This window comes from Muscardinus avellanarius (genome assembly GCF_963383645.1).
Source record: "Muscardinus avellanarius genome assembly, chromosome: 1".
NCBI lineage: Eukaryota > Metazoa > Chordata > Mammalia > Rodentia > Gliridae > Muscardinus > Muscardinus avellanarius.
This window is the reverse complement of record NC_137786.1, coordinates 176,817,453-176,833,513: the sequence shown is the minus strand read 5'-3', so window position 1 is coordinate 176,833,513 and position 16,061 is coordinate 176,817,453.

Genomic DNA, 16,061 nt, shown 5'->3' with positions numbered 1-16,061 from the left:
TAAGTTGCTGAGATTCTCACTAAGTAGCTGAGGCTAACCTTGAACCTCCTGTTCCAGTCTCCCAATACATGGTAAATCTTAAAATAATTGATACTGTGAGTTTTCTTTTGTTTTTAAAAATTCTAATAAAGTTACTCAGCCAAAAGTTTCAAAAGAGCTGGGCAGGGTGGCACACACCTATAATCCCAGTCACTCAGCAAGTTCTAGGCTTGCCTGTGCAAATGAAGTAAGACCCTGTCTCGAAATAAAAAATAAAAGCTGGGTGTGGTGACACATGCTTGTAATCCCAGCATTTGGGAAACTGAGACAGGAAGATTGCTGTTCGAAGATACCCTCAGCTACTCAGTGAGGCTCTTTGCAACTCAGTGAGACCCTGTTTCAAAAAGAAAGAATAAAAAATTCACTCGGAGGTAGAATGCCCCTGGGCTCCATCCCCAGTACAGCAATAAATAAATAAATAAATAAATAAAATTAAAAGGGCTGGGGTTGTAGCTCAGTGGTAGAGCTCTCTTGGTTCAATCACCAGTAACACACACACACACACACACACACACACACACACACACACACACACACAGTTTCAAAAGAGGGTAACTATGATTTTAAGATGCGTCGGGAGCATGTGTTTTACATTTGCTGTAATACTAGTCTTTGGGAGACTCTCTTATATACTAAATTGTACCACAGTGTACCCAGCCATGAAAGTGTTTGGTTTGGAACATGGGAACAGTTGTGATTTTCAAAAGTATCTAATTCTTCTAAAATTTTATAACATTGTTGTAATATTTCACTCTTTTGTGTATGGTGCTGGGGATCTAACCCAGGGCTTCATGCATGCTGGGCAAGCACTCTGCCACTGGGCTATACCCACAGCCCTGCTTTTTACTTGTGTGTGTGTGTGTATGTGTGTGTGTGTGTGTGTGTGTGTGTGTGTGTGTGTGTGTGTGTTACTGGGTACTGAACCCAGAGGCATTCTGCCTCTGAGCTACACTCCCAGCTCTTTTTATCTTGTCTCCCTATATTGCTGGGGCTGTGCTTGAACCTGTGCTCCTCCTTTCTCAGCCTCTCAAGTACTAGGATTACAGTCACGTGTCACCATGCTTAGCTATTTTTTTTTTTTTTTTTGGTGGTACTGGGGGTGGAACCCAGGGGCTTTTCTACCTCCGGGCTATACTCCCAGACCTATTTTATACTTTATTTGGAAACAGGGTCTCACTGAGTTGCTGAGAGCCTTGCAAAGTAGCTGAGGCTGGATTCGAACCTGTGCGATCCTCCTGTCTCAGCCTCCCAAGCGCGGGGATTACAAGTGTGCGCCACCACGTCCGGCCATGCTTGGCTATTTTTACTTCTTAATTTATCAGTTACATTTTTTATTTCCTGCCCTGTGATGTTGGGCAAATTATTTAACCATGTGCCCTTCCTTCCTTTCTTCCTTCCTTCATTCCTTCATTCTTTCCTTCCTTTTGCAGTACTAGGGATTGAGCCTAGGGTATTCTACCTCTGAGCTACACCCCTAGTCCTATTTTTTTTTTCTTGAAACAGGATCTCACCAAGTTGGGGAGGGCCTCACAAAGTAGCTGAAGCTGGCTCCAAACCTGTAATGCTCCTGTCTCAGTTACAAGGGTGCTACCACACCCAGTTGTCAATTTCTATTCAGGAATAAAAGTAGTATATCAAGGGGGTGTATGTCGAATGGAAATTTTAATATATAGGGTTCCTGTGAATATTAAATGCATTTAGAATAGTATGTGGCTTACATTAAACACTTAAATATCACTTACAATATTTTCTTTTGTGTGTGTGTGTAGTATTAGGGATTGAACTCAGGGGCATTCTACCTCTGAGCTACATCCCCAGCCTGATTTTATTCTTTATTTTGAAACAGGGTCTCACTGAGTTGAGGAGGGCCTCACAAGTTGCTGAGATTTGCTGAGAACCTGTGATTCTTCTGTCTCAGCCTCCCAAGTGCTGAGATTACAAGCACATGCCACTATGCCTGTCTTATAATATTTTCTGAATAAGAATAGACTCCCAGCCGGGCGTGGTGGCACACACTTGTAATCCCTGTGCTTGGGAGGCTGAGACAGGAGGATCACACAGGTTTGAAGCCAGCCTCAGCTACTTAGTGAGGCTCTCAGCAACTTAGTGAGACCCTGTTTCCAAATAAAATATAGAATAGGTCTGGGAGTATAGCCCAGAGGTAGAAGGCCCCTGGGTTCTATCCTCTGTACGACAACAAAACAAAACAAAACAAAAAAAAAAACAAAAAAATACTCCCATTTGGAGAGGGTACTGAGGATGGAATCCAGAGGTATTCTACCTCTGAGCTCTATACCCTCAGTCTTTTAAAATTATTAATTTTTTGTGGTACTAGGGGTGGAACCCAGGGGCTTTTCTACCTCTGGACTATACTCCCAGACCTATTTTATACTTAATTTGGAAACAGGGTCTCACTAAGTTGCTGAGAGCCTCACTAAGTAGCTGAGGCTGGCTTCGAACCTGCGCGATCCTCCTGTCTCAGCCTCCCAAGCACGGGGATTACAAGTGTGCACCACCACGCCCTGCTTTTTATTTTACTATTTATTTTGAAACAAAGTATTTCTAAATTTCTGAGGCTGGCCTTAAACTTGCACTCCATCTGTCTCAGCCTCCCAAGTACTGGGATTATAAGTGTGTGCCACCACATCTGGCTCCCAGTTTTTTTCCTAAGTAGTCAAGTTGCTTTTAGTGAGTGTGTATTCAGGTAACACTTATACAGCATTGGCTCTGGCTTTGTTTGGGCTTGGATTTTGGGGCCTAATCTCAAGTGCTGGCTCAGCAGCTCCCTGGCTCTGCCCAGTGGCCTGGGCTCCCGGGCCTTGGATTCTGTCTCTTGCTTCTAGCCCCCGGGGCTGGGTGAGGCTGAGCTCATAAAAAGTGTCAGCAAAGCACTTTGTGGATCGATGCTAACTAATAGCAGCTCCCTGGAGCTGGTGCGAGCAGGGAAGATGATTGTGGAGGCTGCTTGGACCAGGCTCAGGGATGGCACGCAGAGAAGGGCAGTGTTGTCCTCAAGTGGGACCTAGGAAGGGCCCTGCTATGCACTCTCCCTGACGCTTCTGGCCACTGTGACTAGGAGTGGGTACCAACAAATTTGGAGATTGGGAGAATAGAATTACTTGCCACAGAGGAAGTTTTCTGCCCAGAGACCCATCCAAGGCACATGTCTGGTTGCACAGAGGCCAGACTGGGTACAGGGTCTGTCCTGGGTATCCTCTTGACATGGACCCACCAGTAGCCCCTGTGCCATCTCTCAGAAGTTGATGGCCCTGAACAGAGCAGATGACCACTGGCTTCTGCCCCGACATATTGCTGTCTTCAATATAGAAGGTGGCTTCAGTTCCCTTGACGGCCTGGATGAGACTTTGGCATGAGACCCTGGGCAGGGAGAGATGTGCAAGGGCAAGACTCCCCACAATTCTGCTCTAGGGGGAGCCCACCTCTGTGTCTTACACTGGGCTCAAGTCTGATCTTGGAACTGCATGAGGGCAGCAGATGGGGACTGTATTTTGTTTGTTTGTTTGTTTACTTTGAGACATTCTACCTCTGAGCTACACCTCAGTCTTATTTATTTATTTATTTATTTATTTATTTATTTATTTATGTTTTGAAACAGGTTCTTACTAGGTTGCTCAGAGTCTCACTACATTGCTTAGACTGTCCTCAAACCTGCAATCCTCCTGGCTCAGCCTCCGAGACTGGGATTACAGTCAGGCACCACCATGCCCAGCTGGGACGGTGCTCTTTAAGAGCTCCTGGTCTGATGGAGGAGACATAGCCCTGTCCTCCAGGAGAGAGACTCCTGTGTGATAAGGGAACATGGCCTCTGATCCCTGAGACTCCCTGTCCCTTGGAGAGGACATAGTCCTCTTGTCCACTGGAAGCTGCTTGTCAGGAAGGAGGCATGACCTTTGTACTGCAGGAGCCTCCAATCTGATAAGGGGCCCTGGCTACTTCCCTCAGAGAGGTCTGCATTTGAGCCCTGTCCTCCGCCCTCCTGAAGGACGCCTGTCTGATGGGGGAGGCTCATTTTGGCCTCTTACTCAAAAAACCCCATTTACCCTTTGCCTTTGGCTCCCCTCCCCTGCCTAGTTTATGGAGAGCCCAGGCCAAACAGGCCGCAGGCACAGAATGAGCTGGGCAGAGTTAGGGACTTGGCTGCCAGGGGCCAGGAAGGAGGGAAATCGGGGGGCTCCCGGGAGGCTCCTATGGCAGGTGAGGGTGGCATGGAGGGCTTCCAGGGGAGGGGCCTTTCTGGCACACCGTGGGCAGACGGTGCTGGCTGGGTCCAGTACCCTCTGAGGATAGTGGGTGGATGCTCTTTGGGTCTGGAAAGGGAAACTTGAGGGGTGGTTCCAGTGAACCCCTGTCTCCACTCAGCCCACATTGCTGGGCTGCAAAGGTCTCCCAAGAAACCCTGGCCGTGGCCTGGCCATGCACAGGCCGAGTGCTGCCCGCCCAGAGCCGCCCGCCCTCCGTGGGCAGAGCGGCCCAGAGGACGAGAGGAAACAGGACACGTATCAGGAACGCCTTTTCCTTTTCTTTGTAACTGACCCCTCACTCAGGGCTGGGGAGAGCGATCTGCGGGGCTGGCCCTGTCTGGCTGCTGCTGCCCACAGCCACTGCTCTGGGTCTTGGGTCGCCCTGCCCGGTAGGGTCCACTGCTTCTTCTCTGCTCCCAGGCTGGCCCTGCGACGCCAGGGAATCTTAGGACGCTCATCTGCAAGATGGGGTAAGGCTTCCTATTTGCCTCTCCGGGAAGTTGTTGTTGTTTTCCTTCTCCATGGGATTTACATCATTATTCCTTGATCCCTGAGATGTGCACGGAACACTTCCTGTGCACGGTCTCTGGGTTGGGGCTGGAGGAAGTGTAGGGAGGACGTTCCTTTGGGACTTGTTGAGGGGTTGGGGGACCTCCGAGTAGCAGGATTGTGAGGCTGGTGGGTATGGGATCAGAGAAGGTCTTGTTAGAGAAAGAGATTTGGGCTTGCCAGTGTCTGGTGGCAGCTGATGTGATGGAGTGGTGGGAATTTCAGGAAGGGGCAGAGTGTATTCAGCTCCAGAGCCATCGTGAGCTGGGCGCAGAGCAGGGCTGAGGAGCTGCTTGGCCAGGGCCACCAGCATCCTGGAATTGGCTCCCCGGACTTGGTGCTCCGCGGGGAGCAGCCGCTGAGACCTTCCCCCTTGCAGATTAGATGTGAGGAAGAGAGAACCGTGAGGACGAGGAGGGAGTAAGAATGCTGAGACATTGAAGGATGTGCTCAGCTGGACCGGCCTTTCATATTTCTCTTGTTTTTCAAGTTACTCCTCTGCTGGGTAGAGAGTGCTGTGTGGTACATGTGTGGAGCACGTGGGGGTTGTAGGTGATGAGTGAGGTGTGTGATGCCTTTGCATACCTCAGGAGTGTTTAGGATTTATGTGTGACGAGTGCGTATCGTTGGAATCTGAAGCATCATGGCCTCGATGTGTTCATGGAGGTGAGGGTGGTATGTGTTGTGTTTGTGGTATGCATATGTGGATGTAGAAGGGTATCTGTGCTTTGTGTGGTTTCTGTATGTGTGTGGTTTCTGTAGGTGTGTGTTTAGGTGTGTGGCATAGTGTGTGTGTGTGTGTGTGTGTGTGTGTGTGTGTGTGTGTGCGCGTTGGGGGGGTTGGAATCTGTGCACACAGCCATGTTCAGATCTTTGAGCCATCCACCTAGGCTAAAACCCAGAAAAGATTCCCCTGGCTCATCCATGTCTTTTCTTTCCTAGGGTTGTATCTAGTGATGCACTGGTTAATAGTTGGTCCTTTGGGAAGAAAAGGAAGGATCGCAACCCTGGCTAGTTTCTGTGGTATAAATTTTCATACTGACTGTGGAGAAGAGATGTGCGAATACTGTCGTGCAGTATTCCCACCACAGGAAACACAAATAACCCAAGAACACAATAGGAAAGTCAGTAAGAGTGTTAGTAAGTGGTAAATTTTGGGTATATACACCCGTTGTTTTAAAATGTAATTTACTCAGCGGGGCGTGGTGGCACACACTTGTAATCCCTGTGCTTGGGAGGCTGAGACAGGAGGATCGCGCAGGTTCAAAGCCAGCCTCAGCTACTTAGTGAGGCTCTCAGCAACTTAGTGAGACCCTGTTTCCAAATAAAATAGAAAATAGGTCTGGGAGTATAGCCCGGAGGTAGAAAAGCCCCTGGGTTCCTCCCCTAGTACCACACGCACAAAAAAAAGTAATTTACTCAATTGTAAGTATATCTTGGGAGTTTTCAACATCACCACGGTGTGTGTGTGTGTGTGTGTGTGTGTGTGTCCTTTTGTGTTCGTGCTGGGGATTGAACCCAGGGGCATTCTACCTCCGGAGAACATCTCCAGCCCTTTTTACTTTTATTTTGAAACGGGGTCAGAGTCTCACTAAGTTCCTGAGGGTCTTGCTAGATGCTGAGGCTTGTCATCAAACCTGTGAGCCTCCTGTCTCAGCCTCCCTCCCAAGTACTGGGATTGCAGGATGTGCCACAGAGTCTGGCAGGCACTGTTGACACTTGGGGCTGGAGATCTTTGCTGGGGGCAGGAGCAGCGCCCTGTACGTTATGCAGGCAACATCCTGACCTCTATCTACAAGATGTCTGAGCACCCCACCCCCAGTTCAGATCTCCATGATGTCTCCAGAAATTGTCACATGTCCTTATGTGCAAATTCACCCCCAGTTGACAACACTGTTAATGACTGTGATAACAACTAGCTCAAAACTTCCTCCAAATGTGGTGTCAATAGGCTCTTAAGAGTCTGGACAAGCCAGTTCCAGCCTGCCATGCTCACTGTATCTAGCTAAATATAGGACTTGGGTTCCCCCACCACCAAATTCTTTCTCAAAAAAGAAAAAAAACTGCCCCTCAGGCCTTAGATCTCAGTCCACTACTTGCTGACACTGTCCTCGAACCTGCAATTCTACTGTCTTAGCCTCCCAAATATTGAGATTACAGGTGTGTGCCACCACCCCCGACTACCAAGTCTTTATATTATCCCCAGCCAATGGGGTAGATGTCACCCCCGCCTCCCAGACAAGGGAGATTGGCCCCAGGGAGGATAGGAACAGGCCCGAGGGCATGCGGAACCCAGGAGGGTCGGCTGGCCGGGTTCTGGGCTCTTTCCTCTGCCGCCTTTCCTTCCTGCTGCTCGACCCTCGGGAAGGCTGGACAGCATCCAGGGGCGGTCTGTGGGTTCTTTGGTATCCAGCTGCCAGCCCGCTTGGTGAAATTTTAATTAGCCTTTGATTTTTACATCTCCAGTTTCATAGGTTACCAAAAAATGGGCCAAGCTCCTTTAAGAAGCTCTGCGCTCTGTCCACCTGCAGCTCCCTCTTTCTTTCATTTGTATCCTCTGAAAACTTCACAAATCTGGATCATGCTCAGAAAAGTGAGTGTGGGATGCTCTGCTGAGAAGCCCGTGGGGTTCAGAGCCCGGAGCCGAGCCTGGCCAGACACCAACCCTGTGCCCCGGGCGCCGTGTGCAGGCCCATGGGAGCCAAAGGGATGTGCAGCAGGTGTGAGACAGGCCCGGCGGCAGCAGGCCGGGGTGCTCAGTCCGGCCCATTTTGGGGTCCCCAGAGAATGTCTCTGAGCCCATTTTCTGTCCCCACTGTAGGACTCCTCTGTCCTGTGAGCTTTTGATTTCTTCATGTGAGAAACAAATTAGATTATACTGTAACCCCCAGGCTCCCCAGACTCCAGAATCCTGTGAAAAGGGGGCGGCAGCTCCTGTCTTCCTGCCTGAGCTGGCCGGAGGGAGCAGGTGCTTTGATGGCAGGTGAGCGGCCACCAGGGCTCTGGCCCAGGCGGCGGGCACACCCTAGCCTGCAGACAAGCCTGTGCGCAAATAACTCCGCTGCCAAGGGAGAATGTGATAAGGGCTCTGGAACCTCACTGTCACCTGCTCCTCACACCTCCCTGCTCCCTGATGGCTGTTCTCACACCCAGGAAAGTGGGTCAGAATGTAGGGCGGCTGCAACTGAGAGTGAAGGCCCCCTAGCATGCTCCCTACCCTGTCCCCCTGAGCCAGGACTGTTCTCAGGGACAGGGCAGAGAGGAGCCATCTCTATTCAAAATACAATCTGATGGATCGCTTAAATGCCCATGGCTATCTACTGCCTTCTGGATGTGGTCCAAGTTCCTTAGCCTGGCAATCAGGGCCTTTCATAGCCTCCTCTACCCTCCAGCCCAGGACTTGTACATAGAGGTGCTCTGTGCCTATCTGGGGCCCTCCCCTAGCCCAGCCTCCCCTGGGGCTCCTCCCAGGCGACCTGGGCTGCATGCCAGCCACACCCAGCTTCTCACCCTCTCCCAAGCACCCAGAGGACTCAGTTGCTCTCTCCAGTGCTGCCATCTCCTCTGTGTCTTTCCGTGTCGGTTAAGCTCCCCCTGAAGCCTTTCTTGACTCCCCAAACAGAATCACACCATCCCAAAGTCTGATCTCAGGAGCCAGATTGCCTGAGCTCCAATGTGTACCCCTGCTCCCTTCTTACTGTGTGATCTTGGGCAAATTGCCAAACTTCTCCATAATGGTAGTATACCTGAGAGGGTTATTGAAAGAATAATATTTGTGGCATACTTAAGAGAAGGAAGTGGCACCTGGTTTCTCTCCTAGACAGGTTTTTGATGTCTCCTGGAGATGTAGTGAACAGCTGCAGAGCTCACATTCTCTGCATTCATGGGATCTTTTCCCCTGATACTCACAAGGAAAGCATTGTTCTCTATTCCCTGGTAGTAGATCTGCGCCCATGGACAGCCTTTCTAGGATGAGTTTTTGGACTAGGTGTTGAGTGTTTGGACAAGAAAGTTGGGGGTCTTTGAGTCTCCGAGTTCTCTTCTGGAAGGTAGAAGTAGTCAGATGGAATAACATCCTGGCATGTGTGACGTGCTTGCTCAGCACGTTGCCTGGCTCATGGGGACAGCTGTGTGGCTGGTGGTATCCTGCCTGGTGGGTTGTCTGACCTGGCTTTACCATGGTCTTTCCTTAGCGGGGGGCCCCTGAGTTGTTCCTGTGTGTCCTCTGCACCCAGCACTGGTAGGTGGAGCGGAGGATAAGAGGGTATGGCCCTGGATGGAGCTCAGCAGAGGCCTGTTTTGTTGTTTCAGCTGTAACTGAGGTTCCGTCTGGCAGAGGCTGTGGCCCTGCCCCTGTAAAGCATTTTCTAAGCTCAGTGCTCATTGATCTGACAGCCAGACAGAAGTATAGATAGAAGGCGGCCCTGGATCTCACTCATTGAGAGACGAGGGTCACCATAACGTCCTTTAATCTTTATCTATCTGCACACTCCTCTTCTCTTCTCTGGGCATTCATTCGGGGACAGTCTGTGTTCACTGAGCACCTGTTGGGTCCAAGGTGCCATGCTGTGCCCCAGGGACTCCCTTTCAATAACAACAGCAGTTGAGAAGGAAGACACCACAGGCTCCAGAGGGCTCTGAGGACTTACAGAAGGCTCTGGACCTACAATCATAGAACCAGGGACTCTGACATCCAGGCAGTCAGAGGTTGGGATCCAATTTTTTCTTGACTTCACTTACTATCCCCCCCACCTGCCCCGATTCTCTTTTCTGTAAGACTTGAGGCATAACTTGTTAGGGAAGTCCCAGCATCCTTACAAAGTGATTTATGAGCTGGGCATAGTGGCACACACCTGTAATCCCCGTACTTGAGAGGCTGAGACAGGAGGATCACAGGTTTGAGGACAGCATCAGCACGTAGTGAGACTCAGCAACTAGTGAGACCTTGTTTCAAAATAAAAAATAAAAATAGGGCTGAGGGTGTAGCTCAGAGGCAGAATGCTTCTGGGTTAAAAAAGCAGAAGTGTTGCCGGGTGGGCGTGGTGGCGCACGCTTGTAATCCCCGCGCTTGGGAGGCAGAGACAGGAGGATCGCGCAGGTTTGAAGCCAGCCGCGCGCGCGCTGGCTTAGGAGACCCTGTTTCCAAATAAAAATGTAAAAATAGGTCTGGGAGTGTAGTCCGGAGATAGAAGGGCTTCCAGGAACCCCAGTACCAACAAAAAAAAGCAAAAAAACCAAAAAAACAGAAGTGATTTATGTCATTAATAAACAGAAAAATAAGCGATATAAATAAGTGGGTGGGTGGATGGAGTTTTCTTCAGCTCCTATTAACATTTAGGCACTTTCCCCCCTCATTTTTGCTCTTTTTTTGTTGGTGTGTGTACTGAGGATGGAACCCAGGGGCATTCTACCTCTGAGCTACACTCCCAGCCTTATTTTTTTATGCTTTATTTTTAAAACAGGGTCTTCCTGAGTTGTAAAGGGCCTCACTAAGTAGCCGAGGCTGTCTGCAAATTACCGTCTTCCTGTCTCAGCCTCACAAATGCTGGGATTACAAGTGTGAACCATCATGCCTGGCTCCCCCAGCCTTTTTTATTTTTTATTTTGACACAGGGTCTAAGTTGGTGAAGGTCTTGCTAAGTTTCTGAGGTTGTCCTCAAACCTCCTGACTTAGCTTCCCAAGTACTGGGATTACAAGTGTGCTCTTTTCTTTAAGAATTGAGATATAACTTATAGACCGTGACCTTCTCAGTCTTAGTGTGCAGTGCCGAGGGTTTTAGTGTGTTCACAAGCTCTGTCATAATCACCACTCTCTGGTCCCAGAACCTTTCCATCCTCCCTGAAAGAAAGCCTGAGCCCATTGGCAGACGCTTGTTCTTCCCCAACCCTCCCAGCTCCTGGCAACCACCAGAAGCTTTCTGTCTCTCTGCACTTGCCCATTCTAGATTTTGTGGAAGTAGAATCACACAATCTGTGGCTTTTCATATCTGCTTCATTCACTTGGCATAATGTTTTCATGCTACATTGTAGCATGAGTCAGTTTTACATCCTATTTTATGGCTGAAGAGTATTCCAGTGTGTGGGTATATATATACACAGATATATGCCATATTTAAAAAACACTCATTACTTGATGGTATTTAACTCTTTTTAAAATTCTTTCTAGCTATTTTATTTATTTATTTATTTATTTATTTATTTATTTATTTACTTATTTACTGTGGTATTGGGAGTGGAACCCAGGGGCTCTTTTACCTCCAGGCTATACTCCCAGACCTATTTTACACTTTATTTGGAAACAGGATCTCACTAAGTTGCTGAGAGCCTCATTAAGTAGCTGAAGCTGACTTTGAACCTGTGTGATCCTCCTGTCTCAGCCTCCCAAGTGTGGGGATTACAAGTGTGTGCGCCATCACAGTGGGCTTTCTAGCTATTTTAAATAATGCTACCATGGACATTTGCGTGCGGGTTTTTGTGGGGGCACACTTTCAGTTCTCCTGAGTGTATGTACCTAGGAGTGGACTTGCCAGGTCATACATTAGCTCTGTGTCTTACCTTCAGAGGCACCGCTGAGCTGTTTTTCAAAGTGGCTGTACCGCTTTATGGTCCCACCAGCAGTGTGGGAGGGTTTCAGTTTCCCCACAATCCTATCAACATTTGTGATTGCCTTTTTTTTAAATGAAGACATTTAGTGGGTGTGAAGTGTACCTTCTGGTTTTGATTTGCGTTTCTATGGTGACTGATGATGCTGAACATCTTTTCATGTGCTTATTGGCTTCTTCTCTAAACAAATGCCTATTGCCGGGCGTGGTGGTGCACGCTTGTAATCCCTGCGCTCAGGAGGCTGAGATAGGAGCTTCGCACAGGTTCGAAGCCAGCCTCAGCTACTTAGTGAGGCTCTCAGCAACTCAGTGAGACCCTGTTTCCAAATAAAATAGAAAATAGGTCTGGGGGTATAGGCCGGAGGTAGAAAGCCTCTGGGTTCCACCCCCCAGTACCACCAAAAAACAAAACAAAAAACAAATAAAGAAATGCCTGTTCACATAAATTAATTGCCCACCTTTATTGGGGTGTTTGTCATTGAGTTGTAATAGTTCTTTATATTTCCTGGATATTGGACCCTTATTAGATACATGATTTGAATATATTTTCTCCATTCTCTCAGATGTATTCCTCTCTCCCCGTGTGTGTGTGTGTGTGTGTGTGTGTGTGTGTGTGTGTGTGTGTGTATGTGTGTGGTTCTGGAACTGAACCCAAGATCATGCTACTTCTGAGCTACACTTACAGCTCTATTTTATTGTTTATGTTGAAACAGGATCTCATTAAGTTACTGAGGGTTTGACTAAATTTTGAGGCTGGCCTTGAATCTGTGACCCTCCTGTCTCAGCCTCTCCAGTACTGGGATTGCAGGCATGTGCCACAATGCCTGACGCGTACTTTCACTTTCTTGATAGTGACCTTTTCAGCACAAAGTTTTCATTTGGTCTCTTTGTTGCTTAGTTACCTGTGCTTTTGGTATCATAGCTAACAAACCATTGCCTAAGTCAAGGCTACAAAGATTAACATTTAGATTTTCTCCTAAGAGCTTTATAGTTGCAGTTTTCCCACTTAGATCTTTGGTCTATTTTGAGCTCATTTTTTTTCTTTGTGGTACTGGGGGTGGAACCCAGAGGCTTTTCTACCTCTGGGCTATACTCCCAGACCTATTTTATATTTTATTTGGAAACAGGGTCTCACTGAGTTGCTGAGAGCCTCACTAAGTAGCTGAGGCTGGCTTCGAACCTGTGCGATCCTCCTGTCTCAGCCTCCCACGCGCGGGGATTATAAGCGTGCGCCACCACGCCCGGCTGGGCTCATTTATTTATTTATTTATTTTTAATATGTGTGAGGTAAGAATCTAACTTCATTCTTTTGCATGTGGATATCTACTTGTCCCATTATCATTTGTTGAAAAGATTGTTCTTTCTCTGTTGACTCGTCTTGGCACTGTTGTCAAAAGTTGACCATAAATATAGGTATTTCTTTCTGAACTCTCAGTTCTCTTTTATTGATCTATATGTCTATATGCAAGTACCAGTCTTGATTACTATACCTTTTCAGTAAGTTTTGAAACTGGGAAGTGTGAGTCCTCTAAATTTGTTCTGTTTTTTGTTTTTTTTTTTCAGGATTGTTTTAGCTATTCTGGGCTGTGTGCATTTCTATATGAGGATCAGTTTGTCAATATCTGCAAAAAGTTCCATTAGCATTTTGATAAATATTGCATTGAATCCACAGATTCATTTGAGTATTCATACATCAATTTTAGTATTGTATTCTTTTTTTTTTTTGTGGTACTGGGGATGGAACCTAGGGGCATTCTACCTCTGAGCTACACGTTCAGTCCTATTTTTTATTCTTTTGAAACAGGGTCTCAGTAAGTTGCAAAGGGCCTCACTAAGTAGCTGAGGCTGTCCTTGAACCACGATCCTCCTGTCTCAGCCTCACAAATGCTGGCATTACAAGTGTGTGCCACCACACCCAGGTAGTATTGTCTTCTTAACAACATTAAGTTTTCTCATATTTTCTTTTTGCTTTGGTACTGGGAATTAAAGCCTTTGTATTTTTTATTTTCGAAGCAGGGATTCGCTAAGTTGCTGGGACTGTCCACAAATTTGTGATCCTCCTGTTTTAGCCTCCCAAGTACTGGGATTACAGGCATGTGCCACCACACTTGGCATAAGTGATTTTTATATCCAATAAGTACCCACAAGAAAAAAAAATGAAGCTGGGTGTGGTAGTACGCTCCTGTAATCCCAGCACTTGGGAGGCTGAGGCACCCGTACGTGGGATTACAGGTTTGCAGACAGTCTCAGCAACTTAGTGAGAGTCTCAGCATCCTAGTGAGACCCTACTTTAAAAAACAAAAAATAAAAAGGGCTGGGGTGTAGCTCAGAGGTAGAATCTCCCCTGGGTTCAATCACCAATCACCAGTCACACACACACACACACACACACACACACACACACACACACTCACACACACACACTCACACACATGAGCTATATCAAATACACTGTTTTGATTCCTGACTTATTCTGCCTAACATTCTAGAATAGTCATTTCCCTACATTATGAAAGATGTGAGCATAATTTCATCGCGATATAGTATTCCAGTGTTTAACTGTACCTTTCAGAATTACAAATTCTGGTTGTTGGGTAGTCTGCCTAGGAAGATACTGCATCTGGGACTATGGTGGTGCAGTCCTCCTCTAATAGGTATAAAGGAACACTGGAGGAATGAGTGCTCACAGAGGAGCAGCAGAATATTAGTGTCAGAATTGACCAGTGGATTCCCCACACTGCAGGTGGGGAATGAGGCCCCCTGGAGAGGCCAATTCAGGTCAGCAGAGAGTTGACCTGCTGTTTTCCTGGCAGCAACACCTGGATGGAATGGAACTGGAAAGCGGCATCTCCCAGCATTCGGGGAGCTGAGACTGGAGGATCACAGTTCACAGCCAGCCTCAGCTACTTAGTGAGGCCCTTTGCAACTCAGTGAAACCCTGTTTCAAAATAAAGAATAAAAAAATAGGGCTGGTGGTATGGATCGGAGGTAGAATGCCCCTGGGTTGCATCGTCAGCACCACAAAAATAAAGAAATAAAAATATTTGGTTTAGGCATTTTGTTCTAAAACAGTGCATTTTAAACATTTTAAAATTTGCAGCCTGAGATTTATGTCACATCATACTTTAGTATACACACACACACACACACACACACACACACACACACACACACACCACACACTCTCTCCTGAAACAAACGTTTCACCAATTGAATCAGCAAGAGGACTGGTCTGCTGTAGTAACAAGTCAGCCCAGAATCACAGTGGCACGAATGCTTTCTTTCTCCATTATACTGTACATTTGTCACGTAGCAGGGGACCCTGGGAGAGCCTTTCCTATCTAGACCATTGCTGGTTGCAGTGGCAGAAGAGGGTGTGATAGGTGCTTTGCCCAGAACTGTCCACATCCTTGGAGCCTGGGAATATGTATGTCATATGGTAAAGGGTAAGTATGGCTGCAGATGGAATTCATGTTGTTAATAAGCTGACCTTAAAATAGAGAAGTCGTTCTGGATCTGGTTGTTCTGGAATGGGCTTAGTGCAATCCAAGGGTCTTTAAAAGTAGAAGAGAAGCCGGGCGTGGTGGCACATGTTTGGGAGGCTGAGACTGGAGGACCGAGGTTTGCAGACGGCCTCAGCTACTTAGCGAGGGCCTTCACAGCTCAGTAAGACCCCGTTTCAAAAATAAAAGCACTAAAAACTAGGGCTGGGGATGTAGCATGGAGATGGAATGCCCCTGTCCTATCCCCAGTACCGCAAAAATAAATAAACAAGTAAATAATAGAAGAGAGAGACAGGAGAACAGAGTGGTCCAAGGTGCTTTTGAAGATGGAGGAGGCCATTGGATGAGGAATGCGGGCAGCCTCTGCAAGCTGGAAAGGCTGAGGAACAGATTCACCCCTAAAGTCTCCAGAAAGGAGCCAAGAGTGCCAATATTTTGATTTTTGTCCAGTGAGGCCCATTTTGAACTTCTGAACTACAGAGCTGTGGATTGTAGACTTCTGTTGTCCTAAGCCACTAAGTGTGTGATTGTTTGTTAAAGCAGCCTCAGAGATTGAGCACAAAGGGCATGCAGAATCACGTGCCAGCGCTTAAATGCATTTGCCTGGAAGTGACATGTGGCACTTCTCTTGTTCCATTGGCCAGAGCAAGCTACCCAGGCATAGCTGACTTTACAGGACTGAAGAAGTTTGATACTCCCATCTCTCCAGCCTCATAGGGAAACCCTAATACTAGCGAATACAGTAATATCTCCGATAACTTTGCTACCTGCAGCCCATGCTTATTTTTTGATTCGATTCTATTCCATTTCATTAAAACCCCTCAAATCTTTTAAGTTGATTTTGTTATCAGCTAGTGGTTTAGAAACCACTATCCTTCCATCCCACACCTCATGGACCACCGGACACACCTTGAGCGCGGCTGATTGGCTCGGGGCTGGGATACCTGACCGAAGCTGGCCAATCAAAGCCCTCTCCTGGGAATTGGGAATTGGGCCATTCAGCGGGTTAGTAGCGGGAAGCTGAGGGAGAGGCGGAGTAGGAACGGCTTGGGGTGTGAGTCACATGCACGCCAAAAGGATGGAGGAACAGAAAAGCCCCGAGTAAG